We start from the raw sequence: 26,188 nt of genomic DNA, 5'->3' as shown, positions 1-26,188 counted from the left end.
CTCTAGTACCAAATATTCCAGGATGACCAGCCAACACAGAAGAATGGACCTCGGAGATGACTCTACTGGTCCAATCATCCGGAACAAACAGTCTTTCTGGTGGACAACGATCCGGTTTATCCACCTGAAACTCCTGCAATGCACGTCGCAAGTCTGGGGATACGGCGGACAATATTACCCCATCCCTAAGGATACCAGTAGGCCCAGAGTCTCCAGGAGAGTCAGGCACAAAACTCCTGGAAAGAGCATCTGCCTTCACATTCTTTGAACCTGGCAGGTATGAAACCACGAAATTGAAACGAGAAAAAAACAACGACCAACGAGCCTTTCTAGGATTCAAACGCCTGGCAGACTCAAGGTAAATGAGATTCTTGTGATCAGTCAAGACCACCACACGATGTTTAGCACCCTCAAGCCAATGACGCCACTCCTCAAATGCCCACTTCATGGCCAAAAGCTCCCGATTACCCACATCATAATTGCGCTCGGCGGGCGAGAATTTTCTAGAGAAGAATGCACATGGCTTCATCACCGAGCCATTAGAACTTCTCTGTGACAAAACCGCCCCCGCTCCAATCTCGGAAGCATCAACCTCAACCTGAAAAGGAAGTGAAACATCTGGTTGACACAACACAGGAGCAGAAGAAAACCGGCGCTTAAGTTCCTGAAAGGCCTCCACGGCCGCAGGAGACCAATCAGCAACATCAGCACCCTTTTTAGTCAAATCAGTCAAAGGTTTAACAATACTGGAAAAATTAGCAATGAACCGACGATAAAAATTAGCAAACCCCAAGAACTTCTGAAGGCTCTTAACAGATGTAGGTTGTGTCCAGTCACAAATCGCCTGAACCTTGACGGGATCCATCTCAATAGTAGAAGGAGAAAAAATGTACCCCAAAAAAGAAATCTTCTGGACTCCGAAGAGACACTTTGAGCCCTTCACAAACAGAGAATTGGCCCGCAGAACCTGAAACACCTTCCTGACCTGTAGAACATGAGACTCCCAGTCATCAGAAAACACCAAAATATCATCCAAATACACAATCATAAACTTATCCAGATATTCACGGAAAATATTGTGCATAAAGGACTGAAAGACTGACGGAGCATTGGAGAGTCCAAAAGGCATTACCAAATACTCAAAATGGCCCTCAGGCGTATTAAATGCGGTTTTCCACTCATCACCCTGTTTTATCCGCACCAGATTATACGCACCGCGAAGATCTATCTTAGTGAACCACCTAGCCCCCTTAATGCGAGCAAACAAATCAGTCAATAATGACAATGGATACTGATACTTGACTGTAATCTTATTCAGAAGGCGATAATCTATACAAGGCCTCAGGGAACCATCTTTTTTTGCCACAAAAAAAAAACCTGCTCCCAGAGGGGACGAAGATGGACGAATATGTCCCTTTTCCAAGGACTCCTTAATATAATTCCGCATAGCAGTATGCTCTGGCAGTGACAGATTAAATAAACGACCCTTAGGGAACTTACTGCCAGGAATCAATTCTATAGCACAGTCACAATCTCTATGCGGAGGGAGCGAATTGAGCTTAGGCTCCTCAAAAACATCCCTATAGTCAGACAAAAACGCAGGGATCTCAGAAGGAGTAGATGAAGCGATTGAAATCGGATGTGCATCATCATGAACCCCCTGACATCCCCAGCTTAACACAGACATTGTTTTCCAGTCCAGGACAGGATTATGAGTTTGTAACCATGGCAGACCAAGCACTAGTACATCATGTAAATTATAAAGTACAAGGAAGCGAATCACCTCCTGATGAACGGAGGTGCGCATGGTCACTTGTGTCCAATACTGCGGTTTATTCATAGCCAATGGTGTAGAGTCAATTCCCTTCAGAGGAATAGGAACTTCCAGAGGTTCCAGACTAAAACCGCAGCGTTTAGCAAATGACCAATCCATAAGACTCAGGGCAGCGCCCGAATCCACATAGGCATCGACGGAAATGGAAGACAGTGAAAAAATCAGAGTCACAGACAAAATGAACTTAGGCTGCAGAGTACCAATGGCAAAAGATTTATCAACCCTTTTTGTGCGTTTAGAGCATGCTGATATAACATGAGCTGAATCACCACAATAGAAACACAATCCATTTTTCCGCCTATAATTTTGCCGTTCACTTCTGGACTGAATTCTATCACATTGCATAGTCTCAGGTGCCTGTTCAGAAGACACCGCCAACTGGTGCACGGGTTTGCGCTCCCGTAAACGCCGATCAATCTGAATGGCCATAGCCATAGACTCATTCAGACCTGTAGGCGTAGGGAACCCCACCATAATATCCTTAATGGCCTCAGAAAGACCATTTCTGAAGTTTGCAGCCAGGGCGCACTCATTCCACTGAGTAAGCACCGACCATTTCCGAAACTTCTGACAATATATCTCCGCTTCAGCCCAAACAATTAACACTTTGTGGGCCGGCTATACTGTCATGAATCCCAATGGCTAGGGATAGCACAGGACAAGCAAAGTACAAATATATTACGGACGAGCTCTAGGGTGATGGAACCTGGGCTGACCGCTGCCCTACGCCTGACAAACGCAACTAGAGATAGCCAGGGAGCGTGCCTACGTTGGTTCTAGACGCCACGCACCAGCCTAAGAGCTAACTAGCACTGCAGAGAAAATAAAGACCTCACTTGCCTCCAGCGGAATGAACCCCAAAAGATATAGTTGCCCCCCACATGTATTGATGGTGAAATGAGAGGAAGGCACACACATAGAGATGATATATATAGTTTTAGCAAATTGAGGCCCGCTGTAAACTAGAAAGCAGAACGATACAAAAGGGGACTGAGCGGTCAGCAAAAAACCCTAATCAAAAAAACCATCCTGAGATTACAAGAACCCATGTGCCAACTCATGGCACATGGGGAGAACCTCAGTCCACTAGAGCTACCAGCTAGCATAGAGACATAATAAGCAAGCTGGACAAAAAACCAAACAACTGAAAATCAGCACTTAGCTTATCCTGAAAGATCTGGGAGCAGGTAGGCAGGAACCAAACAGAGCACATCTGAATACATTGATAGCCGGCAAGGGAAATGACAGAAAGGCCAGGTAAAATAGGAAACACCCAGCCACTGATGGACAGGTGGAAACCAAAGGCCGCAACCCACCAAAGTCACCCAGTACCAGCAGTAACCACCAGAGGGAGCCCACAAACAGAATCCACAACAGCTCCCCCCTTACTTCAGTATATAATAAATTATCCTCATGAGGAGCATTTGATTTAGTAGATCTAGAGCGTGATCTGGAGCTTGAAAAGTTTCTGAAGCGGGGGCGAGATCGATCCCCCAGACTTCGCCATCTGTAAACATTGGAGGTTTGTTTATCCTGTACGTCACGTTTAAATTTCTTTGCTTTAAGACCCTGAATCTCGTTAACCCATTTCTGTAACTCTATATCCACATCGTCATTTAATTTTTTGATATCTTCCCCTGACATGTCCTTTTTAAGCTTTATTTGGACAGTCTCAATCTCAGCCTCAATCTCACCCAACTTAGATAGATCCAAGCCCTTAAGTAGTGTCATAAATCCAAATGAGCAAGTATTTGAAAGTTCCTCCCACCTATTCTTAAAATCCTCATCTAGAGTAGGGAATGATGGAAAGACCTGAATTCTCAGTCCACAGGGAATAAGCCCCCCCTCCAGATATTTTTCAAGGTAGGCATGATTCCACCATACCCTTGTTCTTTTTTTCAGGAGGTCCTTGAAATGTCCAATAGTCTCCCGTAAATCACTGCCTGATCCCTCCAAACCCCCATTAAAACCATCCTTGAATGTATCGTTTATTTGGGCACGCCATGTAGAGTCTCGTGCCCTGAAGTCCATAGTGGGCCTGTAAACAGCTGTGAAAAACACAGAAACAATAATAATGACAAATTCAGGCAACATATTAGGTACAAACGGGAGGGGGGAAGAGACGACCAGCACTAAATAGTGCTAAATGACCCCCCACCGATAGAGAAAACCAACTCCATAAAGATTACTGACAAAAAGAGAAAACTAGGAGCATATGGATGATTGAATAGTAGAAAATGCTTTATTTAAATAACATATAATTAACAGGCTTCGTAGCAAAATACAAAAAAGCACAAAACATGCATAATATGTGTACTAGACAAGGATGTTTAAAAGAAGAGTGGGTAACCCCCGGTGTGCACTCACAAAGAAACCACCATACAGGGCTACGTATTGTGAAGACAGCTGCTACAAAACACCTATATCGCTATAGTAGCGCAAAACACGCCATGTGGTGTGTAGTAAACGGTTAAAGTTTTTATTAGAAAAAGAGCAGCGCTTACCTGTGGGAGGCACAAAGTAGAGCACACCGGTTAGGGTCCACCAAACGCGACCCCCGACGCGCGTTTCGCCCGCAAAGAGACGGTTTTTTCAAGGGAAGGTGATAATGAATGTATCTGACGTCCTGAAATAGCGCCGGTAGCAATACATGTGACCGGGCACCTGGTCTGAATCTTGTATTGTAGGTGTTCTATGGTTCCTTACTCCCTTTCATATCCTGCCCTCCATTTTGTAACATCTCCCCCCTTTGAGTGGATATCCATTTGGGGTCCTTTTGTATGTTTTTTATTTTTATCAAATTTTAAGCTTATCTTCCCTTATATGTTTTTAGTTGCATCATGATGTTTGAAGTACTGATGTCCTTATTTTGGCACAACCTTCTCCTGCCCGAGTTGAATTTACCGCTAACAGTGACCATTCTTCAGCTACAACCAACGTCTGATGGACCAGTCCACCATCTGTAATTTATGTTCTATTATTCAGATGTATTGCCTTATATACTGTCTATTTTATATATGCTGGTTGTTGCTCTTTATTTATTAAGGTACATTATATATGCTATGGTACACTTCAGCGGTTGAGAATCTAACATCTTTTTACTTGCAACGGGCAGATGCTCCATCAGGGCAGGTTTAGTGTGGTGGAGCGCATGCGTTACACGCTCTGCCCTGCCACTCGTCCCAGCGGCGTCCTGTTTGCCTTGCTTGTGCGCCTTCGGCGCCCTCGCAATGCATGACGCAGCCTGTGACGTCTGGCTTGGCTTGCGATGTGCGCATGCGCCCATTTATCCCGCAATTCTGGGCTGACATCCATCTGGTCTGCGGTAGTGCGCCTGCGTTGCGCACTTTGCCCTACCCGTCGTCCCAGCGGCGTCTTGTTACTTGGCGCGTGCGCTCTGGGTTTTCCCAGGCACGCCCACCTTGTATGACGCGATCTGTGATGCCGGGTCCGGCTCTCAGCGCGCGCATGCGCCGTCTAAATCCGCAACCACTGGCTGATTCAGACCAGGTGCCCGGTCACATGTATTGCTACCGGCGCTATTTAAGGACGTCAGATACATTCATTATCACCTTCCCTTGAAAAAGCCGTCTCTTTGCGGGCGAAACGCGCGTCGAGGGTCGCGTTTGGTGGACCCTAACCGGTGTGCTCTACTTTGTGCCTCCCACGGGTAAGCGCTGCTCTTTTTCTAATAAAAACTTTAACCGTTTACTACACACCACATGGCGTGTTTTGCACTACTATAGCGATATAGGTGTTTTGTAGCAGCTGTCTTCACAATACGTAGCCCTGTATGGTGGTTTCTTTGTGAGTGCACACCGGGGGTTACCCACTCTTCTTTTAAACATCCTTGTCTAGTACACATATTATGCATGTTTTGTGCTTTTTTGTATTTTGCTACGAAGCCTGTTAATTATATGTTATTTAAATAAAGCATTTTCTACTATTCAATCATCCATATGCTCCTAGTTTTCTCCTTTTGTCAGTCATGTTTATACATATGTATCTTTCATTTGTTTATATTGAAATAACAAAAGAAAAAATGCAAATTGGACATAATTTCACACAAAACCCCAAAAATGGGTTGGGTAAAACTATTGGCACCTTTCCAAAATTGTGAGCAAACAGCTTTGTTCCAAAAAATGTCATGCTGTTTTACTTGGTCAGGGACAGGTGCATTAGTGTCAGTGTGAACTATTCATTGACATTTGAACAAAATGAAATGCTATAACAAGAGACCAAGGAGGACCTCATTGCTGACAAAGAGATGTGAAAAAGCAAGACAGCAGTTTGCCAAAATGTATGTGAGCAAGTCAAAATCCTTTTGGGAAAGTGTCTTGTGGACAGATGAGACCAAGAAAGACCTGTTTTGTAAGCCCCATCATTTTACTGTTTACAGAAAATGGAATGAAGCCTACAAAGAAAAGAACACATTACCTACAGTCAAGTATGGTGGAGATTCAAAGATATTTTGAAGTTGTTTTGCTGCTACTGGCACTGGGTGACTTAACTATGTGCAAAGTATCATGAAATCTCAAGATTACTAAAGGATTTGGGGTCGTAATGTACTGCCCAGTATCAGAAAGCTTGGTTCAGGTCCAGCAGGACAATGACCCCAAACATACTTCAAGAAACACCCAGAAATGAATGAAACAAAGTGCTGGAAAGTTTTGAAGCGACCAGCAATGAGTCTGGATTTAAATCCCTTAGAACACCTGTGAAGGGATCTTAAAATTGCTGTTGGGAGAAGGCACCCCACAAATATAAGAGACTTAGAGAAATTTTTTTTAACAGTGGTCCAAAATTCCAGTTAAGAGATGAAAGAAGCTTGTTGATAGTTATAGGGAGTGATTGATTACAGTTATGTATTCTGAAGGGTATGCAAACAAATATTAACTTGAGGGTGCCATCAAATATAAATCTTCATTTCCAGATTAATTATATCCTAGGGTTCTGAAATAGATAGCAGAGGAAATGGCAAAATCACTAGCCAGAATCTTTGAAAAATCCTGGAAAACAGGAGAAGTCCCAAAAGATTGGAGAAAGGCAAATGCTGTCCCTATCTTCAAAAAAGTAAAGAAGATGGAGCTAGGAATTTACAGGCCAGTGAGCCTTAGGCTGGTTTCACACTAGCGTACGAGAGGGCTGCGGATGGCAGCGTACTTCCTCCCTGAAACCCCACCTATGCTCTGCCTATGCTCCTTGCATCCTGTGTTGCCCTGCAAACCTATCTTTAACATTGATTACACAGGCCATGCGAATGTATGTGGATGCCTTCACATGCGCTGTTTTGACGCTGTTGCATGTTGCATTTTGTTGCAGTCGGAGCAGCATCAAAACGACGCATTCAGAAGCATCCACATATATTTGCATGGCCTGCGTACCCAATATAAAAGATAGGTACGCAGGGCAATGCAGGACACAAGGAGTAATAGGCAGAGCATAGGCGCAGCGTAGGCGGGTTTCAGGGAGGAAGAAAGGAGAAAGTACGCCGCAGCCCTCCTGTATGCTAGTGTGAAACCATTCTTGCTTCTATACCAGGAAAGATATTTGTGCAAATTATTAGACAGCATAGATGTAAGTACTTGGATAAGAATACAGTAATTAACCACTTCCAGCATGGGTTTGTAGCAAACAAGTCATTCCAGACTACAGTAATATAATTTCCTTCTATGATGGCATTACAGACTGGGTGGAACAGGGAAATGCAGTAGATAAAGTATATCTTGACTTCAGCAAATCATTTGATAAAGTATCTATATGATCCTTATTGAACAAATGACAAGTATGGAATTGACAAGGATATGATTAGGTTGATTCATAACTGGCACAGTGAGCATACTCAAAGAGTGATAATGAATACACATGCAAAAGTGTTTCAAGTGGGATACTACAAGCCTCTGTCCTTGCCCCAGTATTGTTCAACATTTTTATAAATGATCTAGATAAGGGAATTGACGGTAAACTAATTACATTTGCAGATGATGCAAAGCTAGAAGGGATCGCTAACAACTGGAGAAGGCAGAGAAAGGATTCAGAAGGCTCTAGATAAGATTGAACAAGATCAGCGACTAATAGAATGGTATTTATCTGAGAGAAATGAAAGATTTTACATCTGGGCAAGAAAAACAAAATTTACATCTATAAAATAGGAAGAATAGAGCTAAGCAGCAAGCACATGTGAAAAAGACTTGGGTATACTAATAGGTCACACACTGCACATGAGTCAACAATGTGATGCAGTAGAAAAAAGGCACAGTTCTAGGATGCATTAAGAGAAGCATAGAGAAGTAATTACCCCCCTATTCTCCTCTTTGATGAAGCCTCATCTGGTATACTGTGTTCTGTTCTGGGCACCAGATTTTAGAATGGACATTGAAAAACTGAAGCAGGTTCAGAGAAGATTTACCAGGATGGCGAACAGGCTGCAAAGTATGTCCTAAATGGAACAGTTAAAGGATCTGGGAATGTTTAGCTTGCAAAAAACAAGACTAAAAGTAGACTTAATAGCTGTCTACAAATATCTGAAGGGATGACACAGTATGGGGGATAATCATTATTCTCATTTGCACATGGAAACACGAGAAGCAATGGAACGATACTGAAAGGGAGAAGATACAGATTAGATATTAGAAAACTTTTTGTCAGTGAGGGTGTTCAATAAGTGGAACAGGTTGCCATGACAGGTATTAACCCCTTCATGACCTTGGGATTTTTCGTTTTTCTGTGTTTGTTTTTCACTCCCCTCCTTCCCAGAGCCATAACTTTTTTATTTTTCCGTCAATTTGGCCATGTGAGGTATTATTTTTTGTGGGACGAGTTGTACTTTTGAACTACATCATTGGTTTTAGCATGTCGTGTACTAGAAAACGGGAAAAAAATTCCAAGTGCGGCGAAATTGCAAAAAAAGTGCAGTGCCACAATGGTTTTTTGTTTGGCTTTTTTGCTAGGTTCACTAAATGCTAAAACTGACCTGACATTGTGATTCTCCAGGTCAGTACGAGTTCATAGACACCTAACATAACTAGGTTATTTTTTACCTAAGTGGTGAAAAAAATTCCAAACTTTGCTAAAAAAAAAATTGTGCCGTTTTCCAATACTCGTAGTAGCGTCTCCATTTTTCATGATCTGGGGTCAGTTGAGGGCTTATTTTTTGCGTGCCGAGATGAAATTTTAAATGATAGCATTTTGGTGCAGATACGTTCTATTGATTGCCCGTTATTACATTTTAATGCAATGTCATGGCGACCAAAAAACGTAATTCTGGCAGTTTCGAATATTTTTCTCGCTACGCTGTTTAGCGATCAGGTTAATGCTTTTTTTATTGATAGATCGGGCGATTCTAAACTTGGCGATACCAAATATGTGTAGATTTGATTTTTTTTTTATTGATTTATTTTGATTGGGGCGAAAGAGGGGTGATTTAAACTTTTATTTTTTTTATTTTTTTCAAATTTTTTGTAACTTTTTTTTAACTTTTGCCATGCTTCAAAAGCCTCCATGGGAGGCTAGAAGCAGGTACAGCACGATTGGCTCTGCTAGACAGCAGCGATCTGCTTTTCGCTGCTATGCAGCAGAAAATCTGGTGTGCTGTGAGCGCCGACCACAGGGTGGCACTCACAGCTGCCGGGGATCAGTAACAATAGAGGTCTCAAGGACCTCTATGGTTACAATACTGAAGCATCGCCGACCTCCGATCATGTGACGGGGGTCGGCGATGCCGTCATTTCTGGCCGCCCGGCCGGATGCGGTAGTTAAATGCCGCTGTCTGCGTTTGACAGCGGCATTTAACTAGTTAATAGGCATGGGAAGATCGCGATTCTGCCCATGCCGGGACATGTCCCGGCTTTGATGCGGGCTCACCGCCGGAGCCTGCATCAAAGAGGGGCTTCTGACCTCGGACGTACTATCCCGTCCGAGGTCAGAAAGGAGTTAAGTTTTTCTTCAATGGAAGTCTTCAAACAGAGGCTGGACAGATGTGTGACTGAGATGGTTTAATGAATCCTGCATCGAGCAGGGGATTGGACACGATGGCCCTTGAGGTCTCGTCCAACTCTAACATTATATGAAAGAAAATATGTATAATTGTTATGATCTGGTGACCTTGGAGCCGCATGGGACGTTCTCAGGAGAAGGTGGAATGTTATGATCCTAGTGGCAAGGATCGCAGGTCAGACTAGCTAAGTAACTGAACAGAATACTAGCTCTGGGGAAATGGTAACTAGATTGACCGCAACCAGATCCTATCCGCAAACAACTATAGGCAGCCGTGGAACGTTACCTAAAAAATCCTAGACGTCTCGTCACGGCCTGAGAAAATGACTATTCCTAGAGAGAAAGTAAGTCCTCACTTGCCTCAGTGGAAGACCCCAAAGATATAGAATAGCCCCCCACAAATATTAACGGTGAGTTAAGGGGAAAGCACAAACGCAGAGATGAAATCAGATTTAGCAAATGAGGCCCGCTAATACTAGATAGCAGAAAATAGGAAGAGAACTGTGCGGTCAATGAAAAACCCTATTCAAAATATCCACGCAGAGATTGCTTGAGCCCCCGCACCAACTAACGGTGCGGGGAAAGCAACTCCGTACCCCAGAGCTTACCAGAAAAAAGAAATCACATGTTAGCAAGCTGGACTAGACTCATCATACACAGAAATCATATTGCAGGCAGATGAGCAAAAAATATTCAAACAGAACTTAGCTTATCCTGAAGAGGCAGAAAACGAGATAATCAGGAGTAATCAGAATAGCACTGAATACATTGACAGCCGGCAACAAGTGGAAATGAAGCAGGGCTAAATAGGAGCCTCCCTGGTGAATAACGAGGCAGCTGATCCAGCAGACCCGCAGGATAATAAACCAAACCACCAGGGGGAGCCAAAAAACCAAAGTCACACAATACCATCTGTGACCACAAGAGGGAGCCTGAAAATGGAGTTCACAACAGTACCCCCCCTTGAGGAGGGGTCACCGAACCCTCATCAAAACCCCCAGGGCGATCAGGGTGAGCCACATGGAAGGCACGAACCAAATCGGCCGCAGGAACATCAGAGGCGACAACCCAGGAATTTTCCTCCTGACCATAGCCTTTTCACTTAACCAAATACTGAAGCCTCCGTCTAGAAATACGAGAATCCAAGATCTTCTCCACCACGTATTGCAATTCTCCCTCAACCAGCACAGGGGCAGGAGGCTCAACCGAAGGAACCACAGGCACCACATACCTCCGCAACAACGACCGATGGAACACATTATGAATAGCAAACGATGCCGGGAGGTCCAAACGAAATGACACAGGGTTAAGGACTTCCAAAATCTTATAAGGACAGATAAACCGAGGCTTAAACTTAGGAGAGGAGACCTTCATAGGAACAAAGCGAGAAGACAACCACACCAAATCCCCAACGCGAAGTTGGGGACCCACACAGCGACGGCGGTTGGCAAAGCGCTGAGCCTTCTCTTGTGACAGCTTCAAATTGTCCACCACATGATTCCAAATCTGATGCAACCTATCCACCACAACATCCACTCCAGGACAGTCAGAAGACTCCACCTGACCCGAGGAAAAACGAGGATGAAACCCTGAATTACAAAAAAAAGGCAAAACCAAAGTAGCAGATCTAGCCCGATTATTAAGGGCAAACTCGGCCAATGGCAAAAAAGTCACCCAGTCATCCTGATCAGCAGAAACAAAACATCTTAAATAGGTTTCCAAAGTCTGATTAGTGCGCTCGGTTTGGCCATTCGTCTGAGGATGGAAGGCCGACGAAAAAGACAAATTAATGCCCATCTTAGCACAAAAGGTCCGCCAAAATCTAGACACAAACTGGGATCCTCTGTCGGAAACAATATTTTCAGGGATCCCGTGCAAACGAACCACATTTTGAAAAAACAGAGGAACCAACTCGGAGGAGGAAGGCAACTTAGGCAAGGGCACCAAATGGACCATTTTAGAAAAACGATCACACACCACCCAAATGACCGACATTCTCTGAGAGACAGGGAGATCTGAAATAAAATCAATGGAAATGTGCGTCCAAGGCCTCTTCGGGACAGGAAAAGGCAACAACAAGCCACTGGCACGAGAACAGCAAGGCTTAGCCCGAGCACAAATTCCACAAGACTGCACAAAGGAACGCACATCCTGCGACAAGGAAGGCTACCAGAAGGACCTAGCCACCAAATCTCTGGTACCAAAAATCCCAGGATGGCCTGCCAACACCGAAGAATGAACCTCGGAAATAACTCTGCTGGTCCATCTATCCGGGACAAACAGTCTCTCCGGTGGACAACGGTCAGGTCTATCCACCTGAAACTCCTGCAGCACTCGTCGCAAATCTGGGGAGATGGCAGACAAAATCACCCCTTCTCTGAGGATACCAGCTGGCTCTGAATCACCAGGAGAGTCAGGCACAAAACTCCTAGAAAGAGAATCAGCCTTCACATTCTTCGAACCAGGCAGGTATGAGACCACGAAATCAAAACGAGAGAAAAACAACGACCAACGAGCCTGTCTAGGATTCAGCCGCTTGGCCGACTCGAGATAAATCAAATTCTTGTGATCAGTCAAGACCACCACACGATGCTTAGCTCCCTCGAGCCAATGTCGCCACTCCTCAAATGCCCACTTCATAGCCAACAACTCCCGATTACCAACATCATAATTCCGCTCGGCAGGCGAAAAATTTCTTGAAAAGAAAGCACATGGCTTCATCACAGAGCCATCAGAGCTTCTCTGCGACAAAACAGCCCCCGCTCCAATCTCAGAAGTATCAACCTTGACCTGGAAAGGAAGGGAGACGTCTGGCTGACATAAGACCGGAGCCGAAGAAAACCAGCGCTTCAGCTCCCGAAAGGCCTCCACAGTCGCAGGAGACCAATTAGTAACATCAGAACCCTTCTTGGTCAAATCCGTCAATGGCTTAACAACACCAGAAAAATTAGCGATGAAGCGACGGTAAAAATTAGCAAAGCTCAATAACTTCTGAAGACTCTTAACAGATGTAGGCTGAGTCCAGTCATGAATAGCCTGAACCTTGACTGGGTCCATCTCAATAGAAGAAGGAGAAAAAATGAAACCCAAAAAAGAGACCTTCTGGACTCCAAAAAGACATTTTGAGCCCTTCACAAATAAAGCATTGGCACGCAGGACCTGAAACACCATCCTGACCTGCTTAACATGGGACTCCCAATCATCCGAAAAAAACAGAATATCATCCAGATACACAATCATAAATTTATCCAGATATTCGCGGAAGATGTCGTGCATAAAGGACTGAAAGACAGAAGGAGCGTTAGAAAGTCCAAAAGGCATCACCAAGTACTCAAAATGGCCTTCGGGCGTATTAAATGCAGTTTTCCATTCATCACCCTGCTTAATACGCACAAGGTTATACGCACCACGAAGATCTATCTTGGTGAACCAACTAGACCCCCTAATGCGAGCAAACAGATCAGATAACAATGGCAAAAGATACTGAAATTTGACCGTGATTTTGTTTAGAAGGCGATAATCAATACAAGGTCTCAAGGAACCATCCTTCTTAGCCACAAAAAAGAACCCCGCACCAAGAGGGGAGGAGGAGGGGCAAATAAGTCCTTTCTCCAAAGACTCCTTTATATAACTCCGCATAGCAGCATGCTCCGGCACTGACAAATTGAAAAGTCGTCCCTTAGGAAACTTACTACCAGGAATCAAATTTATAGCACAATCACAATCCCTATGAGGAGGTAGAGAACTGAGTTTGGGCTCATCAAATACATCCTGGTAATCTGACAAAAATGCAGGGACCTCAGAAGGAGTGGATGAAGCAATTGACACCACATGGTCACTTGTGTCCAGTACTGAGGTTTATTCGTAGCCAATGGTGTAGCATCAATTCCCCTTAGTGGAATAGGGAATTTTAAAGGCTCCAAAACAAAACCACAGCGCCTGGCAAATGACAAATCCATCAGACTCAGGGCAGCACCTGAATCCACAAAAGCCATAACCGGGTAAGATGACAGTGAACAAATCAGGGTAACAGACAAAATAAACTTAGGCTGTAAAGTACCGATGGTGACAGATTTGTCAATCTTTTTTGTGCGCTTAGAGCATGCTGAGATAACATGAGCTGAGTCACCACAGTAAAAGCACAACCCATTTTGCCGTCTATAATTTTGCCGTTCACTTCTGGTCAGAATTCTATCACATTGCATAGACTCAGGTGTCTGTTCAGAAGACACCGCCAAATGGTGCGCAGGTTTGCGCTCCCGCAAACGCCGATCAATCTGAATGGCCAGAGTCATTGACTCATTCAGACCTGCAGGCATAGGGAACCCCACCATGACATTCTTAATGGCTTCAGAAAGACCTTTTCTGAAATTTGCAGCCAGGGCACACCCGTTCCATTGAGTAAGCACCGACCATTTCCGAAATTTCTGGCAGTACACCTCTGCATCATCTTGCCCCTGAGAGAGGGCCAACAATGCTTTTTCAGCCTGGTTCTCAAGATTAGGTTCCTCATAGAGCAATCCAAGGGCCAGAAAAAACGCATCCACACTGAGCAATGCAGGATGCCCTGGCGCCAATGCGAAGGCCCAATCTTGAGGGTCGCCACGCAAGAAAGAAATAATAATCTTAACTTGCTGAACAGAATCCCCAGAGGAACGAGGTTTCAAAGAAAGAAACAATTTACAATTGTTCTTAAAATTCAGGAACCTAGATCTATCTCCAGAAAACAACTCCGGAATACGTATTCTAGGCTCTGACATAGGACTGTGCACAACAAAATCCTGAATACTTTGTACCCTTGCAGCAAGATGATCTACACTGGAGGCTAAACTGTGGATATCCATATCAGCAGCTGAACTCAGAGCCACACCAAGATTAAGAGGAGGAGAGAAGCTAGACACACAGCAGCTAGACACACGACAGCAAAAAAAAAAAAAAAAAATATCTCCAAGCTTCTTTTCTCCTGCTTCTGCCATGCAATTAACACTTTACCGGCCGGCTGTACTGTTATGATCCTAGTGACAAGGATCACAGGTCAGACTAGCTAAGTAACTGAACAGACTACTAGCTCTGGGGAAGTGGTAACTAGATTGACCGCAACCTGATGCTATCCGCAAACAACTATAGGCAGCCGTGGAACGTTACCTAAAAAATCCTAGACGTCTCGTCACGGCCTGAGAAACTGACTATTCCTAGAGAGAAAGTAAGTCCTCACTTGCCTCAGTGGAATACCCCAAAGATGTAGAATAGCCCCCCACAAATATTAACGGTGAGTTAAGGGGAAAGCACAAACGCAGAGATGAAATCAGATTTAGCAAATGAGGCCCGCTAATACTAGATAGCCGAAAATAGGAAGAGAACTGTGCGGTCAATGAAAAACCCTATTCAAAATATCCACACAGAGATTGCTCGAGCCCCCGCTCCAACTAACGGTGCGGGGGAAGCAACTCCGTACCCCAGAGCTTACCAGAAAAAAGAAATCACATGTTAGCAAGCTGGACTAGACTCATCATACACAGAAATCATATTGCAGGCAGATGAGCAAAAAATATTCAAACAGAACTTAGCTTATCCTGAAGAGGCAGAAAATGAGATAATCAGGAGTAATCAGAATAGCACTGAATACATTGACAGCCGGCAACAAGTGGAAATGAAGCAGGGCTAAATAGGAGCCTCCCTGGTGAATAACGAGGCAGCTGATCCAGCAGACCCACAGGATAATAAACCAAACCACCAGGGGGAGCCAAAAAACCAAAGTCACACAATACCATCTGTGACCACAAGAGGGAGCCTGAAAACGGAGTTCACAACAGTGGAACCTGTACTGACCGCAAACCCTAAACTGACACCGCAACTAGAAGTAGCCGTGGGGTGTACCTAACACATCCTAGACACCTCGACACAGCCGGAGGACTAAATACCCCTATAGATGGAAATGGGAATTCTATCTTGCCTCAGAGCAGAACCCCAAAGGATAGGCAGCCCCCCACAAATATTGACTGTGAGTATTAGAGGAAAAGACACCCGCAGGCAGAAATCAGGATTTAGCAAAAGAGGCCACGCTAGCTAAATAGGAAAGGATAGGACAGAATACTAAGCGGTCAGTATTAAAACCCTAAAAATATCCACAGCAGATAATACAAAAATTCCACATCTAACTAAAGACATGGAATGTATATCTGCTTCTCCTGAGAATCCAACTTGACTGAAAATATCCAAACACAGTCTAAGCTGGACAAGAAAAAACCATGAATAGCATTGAATTGTAAAGCACACAGCATGTGTGCTGTAGAAACAAAAACCAGACACTTATCTTTGCTGAATTAGCAGCAGGGCAGGAGGAACCAGACAGAGATGCAAAACCTCCAAGAACAATGGACAACTGGCAAGGGCTAATGAATCCTGCACACCTAAATATCCCAGTCAGAGCTGCAATCAGCAGGAACACCTGCCCAGGATTGCAACCCAGGGACAACTGCATTACTATCAACAACCACCAGAGGGAACCCAAAAGCAGAATTCACAACATATACAGTAATTGAAAACATTTTCTGGGCAAAATATTTCATTTTCTGGGCGAAATATTTCATTTTCCGGAACAATTTCAAGAGTGCAAACACCTTCGGCCATGACTATATGTATATATATATACAGTATACTGTATATATATATATATATATATATATATATATATATATATATATATATATATATTTACACACTCAAAATAACACACACAAATGTATTGTGACACTGCCATTAACCATTGTGTAAAGAATTACACTCAGCCCCCTTTCCAAAGTTGTTTAAAGTAAATTACTTAGCCATGTTGTCTGCCTTTAAAAATATTTGTACAGGAAAGAGGAAAAAGCAAAAAAGCAGTATCATCCGGCTTCAGCATGGAGCATCTTGATGATACTCCCTTGCCATTATAAAGGATAGGGGGATCTCTTGTCTGGATATCAAAAGCAGATGGACATTACATTTGTTAAGGCAGTGTAAACAGGAATGGGACAGTTGGCAAAACCATCCCGTTCTATCAGTTGAGGTTGCAAATCTACATAAGAACAATGGACAACTGGCAAGGGCTAATGAATCCTGCACACCTAAATATCCCAGTCAGAGCTGCAATCAGCAGGGACACCTACCCAGGATTGCAACCCAGGGACAACTGCATTACTATCAACAACCACCGGAGGGAACCCAAGAGCAGAATTCACAACAGTACCCTCCCCGTGAGGAGGGGTCACCGAACCCTCACCAGAGCCCCCAGGCTGATCAGGACGAGCCAGATGAAAGGCACGGACCAAATCAGCAGCATGGACATCAGAGGCAAAAACCCAAGAATTATCCTCCTGGCCATAACCCTTCCATTTCACAAGGTACTGAAGCCTCCGCCTCGAAAAGCGAGAATCCAAAATCTTCTCAACCACATACTCCAACTCCCCATCAACCAACACAGGGGCCGGAGGATCAACAGAGGGAACAACGGGCACCACATATTTCCGCAATAAAGATCTATGGAAGACATTATGGATAGCAAAAGAAGCCGGAAGGGCCAATCGAAAAGACACATGATTAATAATCTCAGAAATCCTATAAGGACCAATAAAGCGAGGCTTAAACTTAGGGGAAGAAACCTTCATAGGAACATGACGGGAAGACAACCAGACCAAATCCCCAACCCGAAGCCGGGAACCAACACACCTACGACGGTTAGCAAAACGTTGAGCCTCCTCCTGAGACAATACCAAATTGTCCACCACATGAGCCCAAATCTGCTGCAACCTGTCAACCACAGAATCCACACCAGAACAGTCAGAAGGCTCAACCTGCCCCGAAGAAAAACAAGGATGAAAACTAAAATTACAAAAGAAGGGCGAAACCAAGGTACCCGAACTAGCCCGATTATTAAGGGCAAACTTGGCCAATGGCAAGAAAGCCACCCAATCATCCTGATCAGCAGACACAAAGCATCTCAGATAAGTTTCTAAAGTCTGATTAGTTCGCTCGGTCTCGCCATTTGTCTGAGGATGAAATGCGGAAGAAAAAGACAAATCAATGCCCAGCCTAGCACAAAAGGCCCGCCAAAACCTAGAAACAAACTGGGAACCTCTGTCGGACACAATATTCTCCGGAATACCATGCAAACGAACCACATGCTGAAAAAACAACGGAACCAAATCAGAAGAGGAAGGCAATTTAGGCAAAGGCACCAAATGGACCATCTTAGAGAACCGGTCACAAACAACCCAGATGACCGACATCTTCTGGGAAACTGGAAGATCAGAAATAAAATCCATAGAAATATGCGTCCAGGGCCTCTCAGGGACTGGCAAGGGCAAAAGCAACCCACTAGCATGGGAACAACAAGGCTTGGCCCGCGCACAAGTCCCACAGGACTGCACAAAAGAACGCACATCACGTGACAAAGAAGGCCACCAAAAGGACCTACCAACCAATTCTCTGGTACCAAAAATACCAGGATGGCCAGCCAACACAGAACAATGAACCTCAGAAATCACTCTACTAGTCCATCTATCAGGAACAAACAGTTTCCCCACTGGACAGCGGTCAGGCTTGTCAGCCTGAAATTCCTGAAGAACCCATCGTAAATCAGGGGAAATGGCAGAAAGGACCACCCCTTCTTTCAGAATGCCGACCGGTTCAAGGACCTCAGGAGAATCAGGCAAAAAACTCCTAGAGAGGGCATCAGCCTTAATATTCTTAGAACCCGGAAGATACGAGACCACAAAATCAAAACGGGAAAAAAACAAGGACCATCGAGCCTGTCTAGGATTCAGCCGTCTGGCAGACTCGAGGTAAATCAGATTTTTATGATCAGTCAAGACCACAATACAGTGCTTAGCTCCCTCAAGCCAATGTCGCCACTCCTCAAATGCCCACTTCATAGCCAACAACTCCCGATTGCCGACATCATAATTGCTTTCAGCAGGCGAAAACTTACGGGAAAAGAAGGCACACAGTTTCATCAAGGAACCAACAGGATCCCTCTGAGACAAAACGGCCCCTGCCCCAATCTCAGAAGCGACAACCTCAACCTGAAACGGAAGAGAAACATCCGGTTGATGCAACACCGGGGCAGAAGTAAATAGGCATTTAAGCTCCTGAAAAGCAGAGACAGCCGCAGAGGACCAATTCGTCACATCAGCGCCTTTCTTTGTCAAATCGGTCAAGGGTTTAACCACACTGGAGAAGTTAGCAATGAAACGGCGATAAAAATTATCAAAGCCCAAAAATTTCTGAAGGCTCTTCACGGATGTGGGTTGAATCCAATCATGAATGGTCTGAACCTTAACCGGATCCATCTCTATAGATGAGGGAGAAAAAATGAAGCCCAAAAAAGAAACCTTCTGCACTCCAAAGAGACACTTAGACCCCTTCACAAACAGAGCATTATCTCGAAGGATCTGAAATACCATCCTGACCTGTTTCACATGAGACTCCCAATCATCGGAAAAAATTAAAATGTCATCCAAATATACAATCATGAATTTATCAAGGTAAGTCTGGAAGATATCGTGCATGAAGGACTGAAAAACAGTTGGAGCATTAGAGAGCCCGAATGGCATCACAAGGTATTCAAAATGGCCTTCGGGCGTATTAAACGCAGTTTTCCATTCATCACCCTGCTTAATACAAACAAGATTATATGCCCCCTGAAGGTCAATCTTCGTAAACCAACTAGCCCCCTTAATCCTAGCAAACAAATCGGAAAGCAGAGGTAAAGGGTATTGAAATTTGACCGTGATCTTATTCAAGCGGCAATAATCAATACAGGGTCTCAAGGAACCATCCTTCTTGGCAACAAAAAAAAATCCTGCTCCCAACGGTGAAGAAGATGGCCGAATATGCCCTTTCTCCAAAGACTCCTTAACATAACTATGCATGGCGGTATGTTCAGGCACAGACAGGTTGAAAAGTCGGCCCTTAGGAAACTTACAGCCTGGAATCAAGTCAATAGCACAATCACAGTCCCTATGCGGTGGAAGGGAACTGGACTTGGGCTCATCGAATACATCCTGAAAATCAGACAAAAACTCTGGAATTTCAGAAGAGGAAGAAGAGGAGATTGACATCAAAGGAACTTCATTATGAACCCCCTGACATCCCCAACTAGTCACAGACATAGACTTCCAATACAACACAGGATTATGTACCTGCAACCACGGAAAACCCAGCACGATAGCATCATGCAAATTATGCAACACCAGAAATCGACAATCTTCCTGATGGGCTGGCGCCATGCACATGGTCACCTGTGTCCAGAACTGGGGCTTATTTTTAGCCAAAGGTGTAGCATCGATCCCCCTTAAAGGAATAGGGTTCTGCAAAGACTGTAAGGGAAAACCACAATGCCTGGCAAACTCAAAGTCCATTAAGTTCAAAGCGGCGCCTGAATCCACAAACGCCATGACAGAAAATGATGACAATGAGCAAATCAAGGACACAGATAACAGAAATTTAGGTTGTACAGTACTGATGGTAAATGAACTAGCGATCCTCTTGGTATGCTTAGGGCAGACTGAAATGACATGAGAAGCATTGCCACAATAAAAAAACAACCTATTCTGACGTCTGAATCGCCGTTGCTCCATTCTAGACAGAATCCTATCACACTGCATTGGCTCAGGCATCTGCTCTGAGGACAACGCCACAGCGCGCACAGTTCTGCGCTCCCGCAAGCGCCGATCAATCTGAATGGCCAGAGACACAGAATCACTCAGACCGAAAGGCGTGGGAAACCCCACCATAACATCTTTAACGGATTCAGAAAGACCCTTTCTGAAAATTGCCGCCAAAGCATCATCATTCCATTTGGTCAACACAGACCATTTTCTAAACTTCTGACAATACAATTCTGCGGCTTCTTGACCCTGAGACAGGGCCAACAAGGTCTTGTCCGCTTGATCCACAGAATTTGGTTCATCATATAATAATCCTAAAGCCTGAAAAAAGGCATCTACATTAAGCAAGGCCAGATTCCCAGATTCCAGGGAAAATGCCCAATCCTGAGGATCGCCACGCAGCAGGGAGATGACAATTTTAACCTGCTGAATGGAATCACCAGAGGATTGAGGTCTCAGAGCAAAAAACAGTTTACAGTTGTTTTTAAAACTCAAAAATTTGGACCTGTCCCCAAAAAACAAATCAGGAGAAGGAATCTTAGGCTCTAAAACTGGAGTCTGAACAATATAATCAGAAATACTCTGTACCCTAGCAGCAAGCTGGTCTACACGAGAAGCTAATCCCTGAACATCCATGCTAGCACAAGACTCCTCAGTCACCCAGAGAAAAAGAGGGAAGAAAAGACAAAGCAGGCTACAAAAAAAAATGGCTCAACACCTTTCTTCCCTTCTTCTGAGATGCATTTAACTCATTGATGGCCAGATGTACTGTTATGATCTGGTGACCTTGGAGCCGCATGGGACGTTCTCAGGAGAAGGTGGAACCTGTACTGACCGCAAACCCTAAACTGACACCGCAACTAGAAGTAGCCGTGGGGTGTACCTAACACATCCTAGACACCTCGACACAGCCGGAGGACTAAATACCCCTATAGATGGAAATGGGAATTCTATCTTGCCTCAGAGCAGAACCCCAAAGGATAGGCAGCCCCCCACAAATATTGACTGTGAGTATTAGAGGAAAAGACACCCGCAGGCAGAAATCAGGATTTAGCAAAAGAGGCCACGCTAGCTAAATAGGAAAGGATAGGACAGAATACTAAGCGGTCAGTATTAAAACCCTAAAAATATCCACGGCAGATAATACAAAAATTCCACATCTAACTAAAGACATGGAATGTATATCTGCTTCTCCTGAGAATCCAACTTGACTGAAAATATCCAAACACAGTCTAAGCTGGACAAGAAAAAACCATGAATAGCACTGAATTGTAAAGCACACAGCATGTGTGCTGTAGAAACAAAAACCAGACACTTATCTTTGCTGAATTAGCAGCAGGGCAGGAGGAACCAGACAGAGATGCAAAACCTCCAAGAACAATGGACAACTGGCAAGGGCTAATGAATCCTGCACACCTAAATATCCCAGTCAGAGCTGCAATCAGCAGGAACACCTGCCCAGGATTGCAACCCAGGGACAACTGCATTACTATCAACAACCACCAGAGGGAACCCAAAAGCAGAATTCACAACATATACAGTAATTGAAAACATTTTCTGGGCAAAATATTTCATTTTCTGGGCGAAATATTTCATTTTCCGGAACAATTTCAAGAGTGCAAACACCTTCGGCCATGACTATATGTATATATATATATACAGTATACTGTATATATATATATATATATATATATATATATATATATATTTACACACTCAAAATAACACACACAAATGTATTGTGACACTGCCATTAACCATTGTGTAAAGAATTACACTCAGCCCCCTTTCCAAAGTTGTTTAAAGTAAATTACTTAGCCATGTTGTCTGCCTTTAAAAATATTTGTACAGGAAAGAGGAAAAAGCAAAAAAGCAGTATCATCCGGCTTCAGCATGGAGCATCTTGATGATACTCCCTTGCCTTTATAAAGGATAGGGGGATCTCTTGTCTGGATATCAAAAGCAGATGGACATTACATTTGTTAAGGCAGTGTAAACAGGAATGGGACAGTTGGCAAAACCATCCCGTTCTATCAGGTGAGGTTGCAAATCTACATAATTTCTCTCCGTAATGGGGGGAAGAATCTTAGTGCAAATCATCCCCCACACCTGGCAATGCACATGCCTCTTTTCTACCGGGCTTACAATCCCAAGAGCAGCCCAGGATCTCTCTATCTTTGTACATGGCAACATCACAAGAGGATGAGCATAATGGGCTAAGTAACCTTCCCTAACCCCCTACATTATACTTGAATTCTTAACTCCTGCACCCCTGCATTAACCCGCACCTGCATACTTGGATCCTTGCATTAACCCCCTTAAACCAGACCAATGTTGCCACATGTGTTCATCTAGAGCAAGCGAATGTTAGGTGAAGTGACTGTTTTTGGTTGTGTGTGATTAGGTAATGTGGATGGAAAATATTATTAGGTAATTGTGGGATTGAATGTGTGCCATTGTTGTGCTATTACTGTATTAGTGTTGTAGTATCAATATATGTATATATTTTTTATAGTCGCTAGATTGTATTGGTGGCATTCTGGTAATTAAGAAAGGAATAACTTCAATGTTTTGATTGGGGGTAGGGGATGTGCGGCTGTCCTTGCCTACCTCTAAATCTTGGCACCTCTATTCCTTTCAGGTGATGCAATTATTTTGCCTACTCACTTTTTCATGGCATTTTTTGACTTAATATATGCACAATATTACAGTTGTTCATATAAATATTTACTATCATGCATGCCGATGCAATAGCTTGTCCATTAATGTTTATCAATTAGGTTCCTTTCCGGCACTAATTACTTTATATTGTTTTAAAACCTCTTACATATCTTCAATATCACTAATGAGATGGAATTTAATATATTGGTATGCCTGATAATGCTTTATTATACATCCCTATGTCATAGGACATTGAATTATAAGGTTGGCCCAGCCTGATTTTGCTTATGCACACCCCTTTTTGGAGGTTTGTTCCTACCCTGTTTTTTTCATTTTGCATTCCTTTCTATGTTATGTTTTTAATTATATATTAAAAAATCATGAATTTTATATTGCCGCTAGAATCACTTCATATCCTTAGGCGGTAAAATACCGCTATTTTGGAAAATGCGAATGCTATATTTTTGAGTGTCTAGCACCCTAATTGTATTTTTGGACTTATTTTTTTGAATTAGCACTCCTCTAAGCAGGTACTGGTGACATTCTGGTCATTAAGAAAGAAAGGAATACCTTCAATGTTTTGATTAAATCTTTAAAAAAAAGTTAATTTGAGTGACTCCTTTTTTAGCGTCCCCAGTCTGCACAGTGAACCAGAACAATAAAAGAATGAGGTGAATAATGCTACAATATTTTGATATCGCCATTCATTTATAGTCAGAAAAAAATTCATTTGAAAATAAGAAAATAATCTGTAAAATTGTAGATAAAATATTGTTATTTGTTTAAAATAGTTAAAAATTATGCTCCATTTCTGAAAAATAACATGCTAATTAAAGACCTAACAAGTTGCTAATGTGTATGGTAAATAACTTAGAGCAAGACTGTAAAGTAACTCTTGATGTATATGTGCAAGGGAAAGATCCACTGGCATCTATTTAATTGCGTAGAACAAAGGCACTAGCTCTTTAGTGCAGACCTTAACAAAACAGTTAATTAATTGTTGCCATTACCCTGTGGGTCCAATTAAATGTTCCACTTAGTTACAACTTAAACCTGCTTAATTTCTGGCTGGCAAGCAGGGCAGAACAATTATAGGGCATACTAGAGTACAGTTCATGCTAAATATATGAAAACATAAACAACAAAGGAGCAAAATGTCTCATTAAGATAATTATTTTATGAGATAGATTGGTCCAATATGAAATTGTCAAATTAAGTAAAAGTGCTATTAGAATACATAGCAATTCTTTTGCTGCTTTTACTTTTTTCTCAAGAAATATTTTGATAATAAAGTAAATATTTTAAATACTTATTCTTAATTATGAATATATCATCTAATAGAGCTTTGGATGAAAGGTGGTTTCAATGAAATGCATGACTACGGCAAATGGCTGTGAAAGCTCATATCCCTCGATGCAAGGTTTTATATAATAATTTTTAATGCTTTTTCTTATACCATTTTGAATTCTTACTTTTAGCATAGATCACAATTAATGATGTAAATATAATGAATAAAGATATACTGATTTGCATATTTTTTACATTGTATACCACGACCATCTTGTCAACAGCAATGCATAGTTTGCCAGGAGTATGTTACTCTCTTAATTAAACTAATGTTTTAATTGACTCAACAAATATTATACTTTATAGTCATATGATATAATAATTCAACACATTTTGTACCTGTGCTCAAAATAATTTGTGCTCAAACTATGCGTTTTACTGCAGCAAGAAAAACATTGTATGTCTCTTTCCCCATAATGGCACATATATTACTTTTTTAAGTGCTTTAGTAAGTACCACTAGGCTATTATTTTCATTGATGTTATCACACTAAATCAAACTTGAACGTTAAACCCATTGTTATTAGTTTCATTAAATGTGTCAGGAAGCATAAAATATGGCATCCAGTATAAAAATAATATTGTTAGAAAAAGAACTGGTGTAACTGAATTAATAAATCTTCTCTATTGTGCGTTTATATGGTGTTGACAGTATATAGTATATTATACATACATTCTAGTGGTCCTTTATGACCTATTCTTATTATGCTTACTGTACAATACTATGCATAGCCCGATGTTTTATGGCTCCCAGAGACTGATAATAGTCTTTACACTATCTTTGTGTGGCTCTGATATTTTGTACAGAAGTTTTACCATAAGTAGTGATAAATGGATCTACTAAAATTCTAATTCAGCAATTCACTTAATTTATTGAATGCAATTAACATGTGACTTATCACGCTCAGAGATCTCACCAAATACAAGGTTTGTCTCCTGATTTGCTAACTAGACCTCAGACCACGCACACAGAAGAAGCAAAGCAAAACGCGCGTCAAGGTGGAGGAACATGGTGTTGGCCCTTAGTTTGGCTTCAGCAAATTTCTATTTGAAAAGATAATATACTTTATTAATACTCACTATGCTGGTTAGCTATTTATTATACACAGCATGAATATTAAAGAAGAGATGTAGTAACCGGTGGCATGTATGGGTAATCTATTGATAGGCTGGTATCCTAGTATAATCATATGTATTGTATATACCCTTATTAACTATGTATTATAATTGTAATCTATTAGCCTTTATTTTAAGTCTCTCGATTTTGAAGCCCCTTTTTAATTCACTTATCTATTGTGATATTTATTTAAAAAATATTTATATTTTTTTTACATTTGTGCTCAATTCTTGTGCCTGGAAGCTCAATTTCTCTTTGGCAGTGTTGTAGTGCTAAGACAATGCATATTGTGCTGCTTAAGATTTATTTGGTGTTGTAACAAAAGGAAAAAAATCATATATTGTGAAGTATTGAAAAAGAGCCTGGAGGGACTGCGAGCTACAGTTATGGGTTAGGTGTGCAATGAGGTGAGAAATATTTTTTTTCATCCCTTTCTCAGTCCCCTACAAATTAGCAAAATGGCAGTTGGCTGTCCAATATTTTGCTGGATTCATACAAAGTGAATCACAGAAAAGCAGTATTTGGAAGGATCTACATTTTTTTTCTAAAATTTGTTCATCTTTAATTCAGATTTTTTTCAGTATGA

At 42.5% G+C, this 26,188-nt stretch overlaps 1 protein-coding gene across 2 annotated transcripts in view; it reads right to left on the bottom strand.

Annotated features, from left to right (window-relative positions):
* LOC143782568 (cadherin-19-like) overlaps positions 1–26,188 on the bottom strand; it is a 352,880-nt gene that overhangs the window by 276,192 nt on the left and 50,500 nt on the right. The window lies entirely within an intron of this gene.

Source organism: Ranitomeya variabilis, chromosome 6, assembly GCF_051348905.1.
Source record: "Ranitomeya variabilis isolate aRanVar5 chromosome 6, aRanVar5.hap1, whole genome shotgun sequence".
Classification (NCBI taxonomy): Eukaryota; Metazoa; Chordata; class Amphibia; order Anura; family Dendrobatidae; genus Ranitomeya; species Ranitomeya variabilis.
This window is presented reverse-complemented; position numbering and strand designations above follow the sequence as displayed.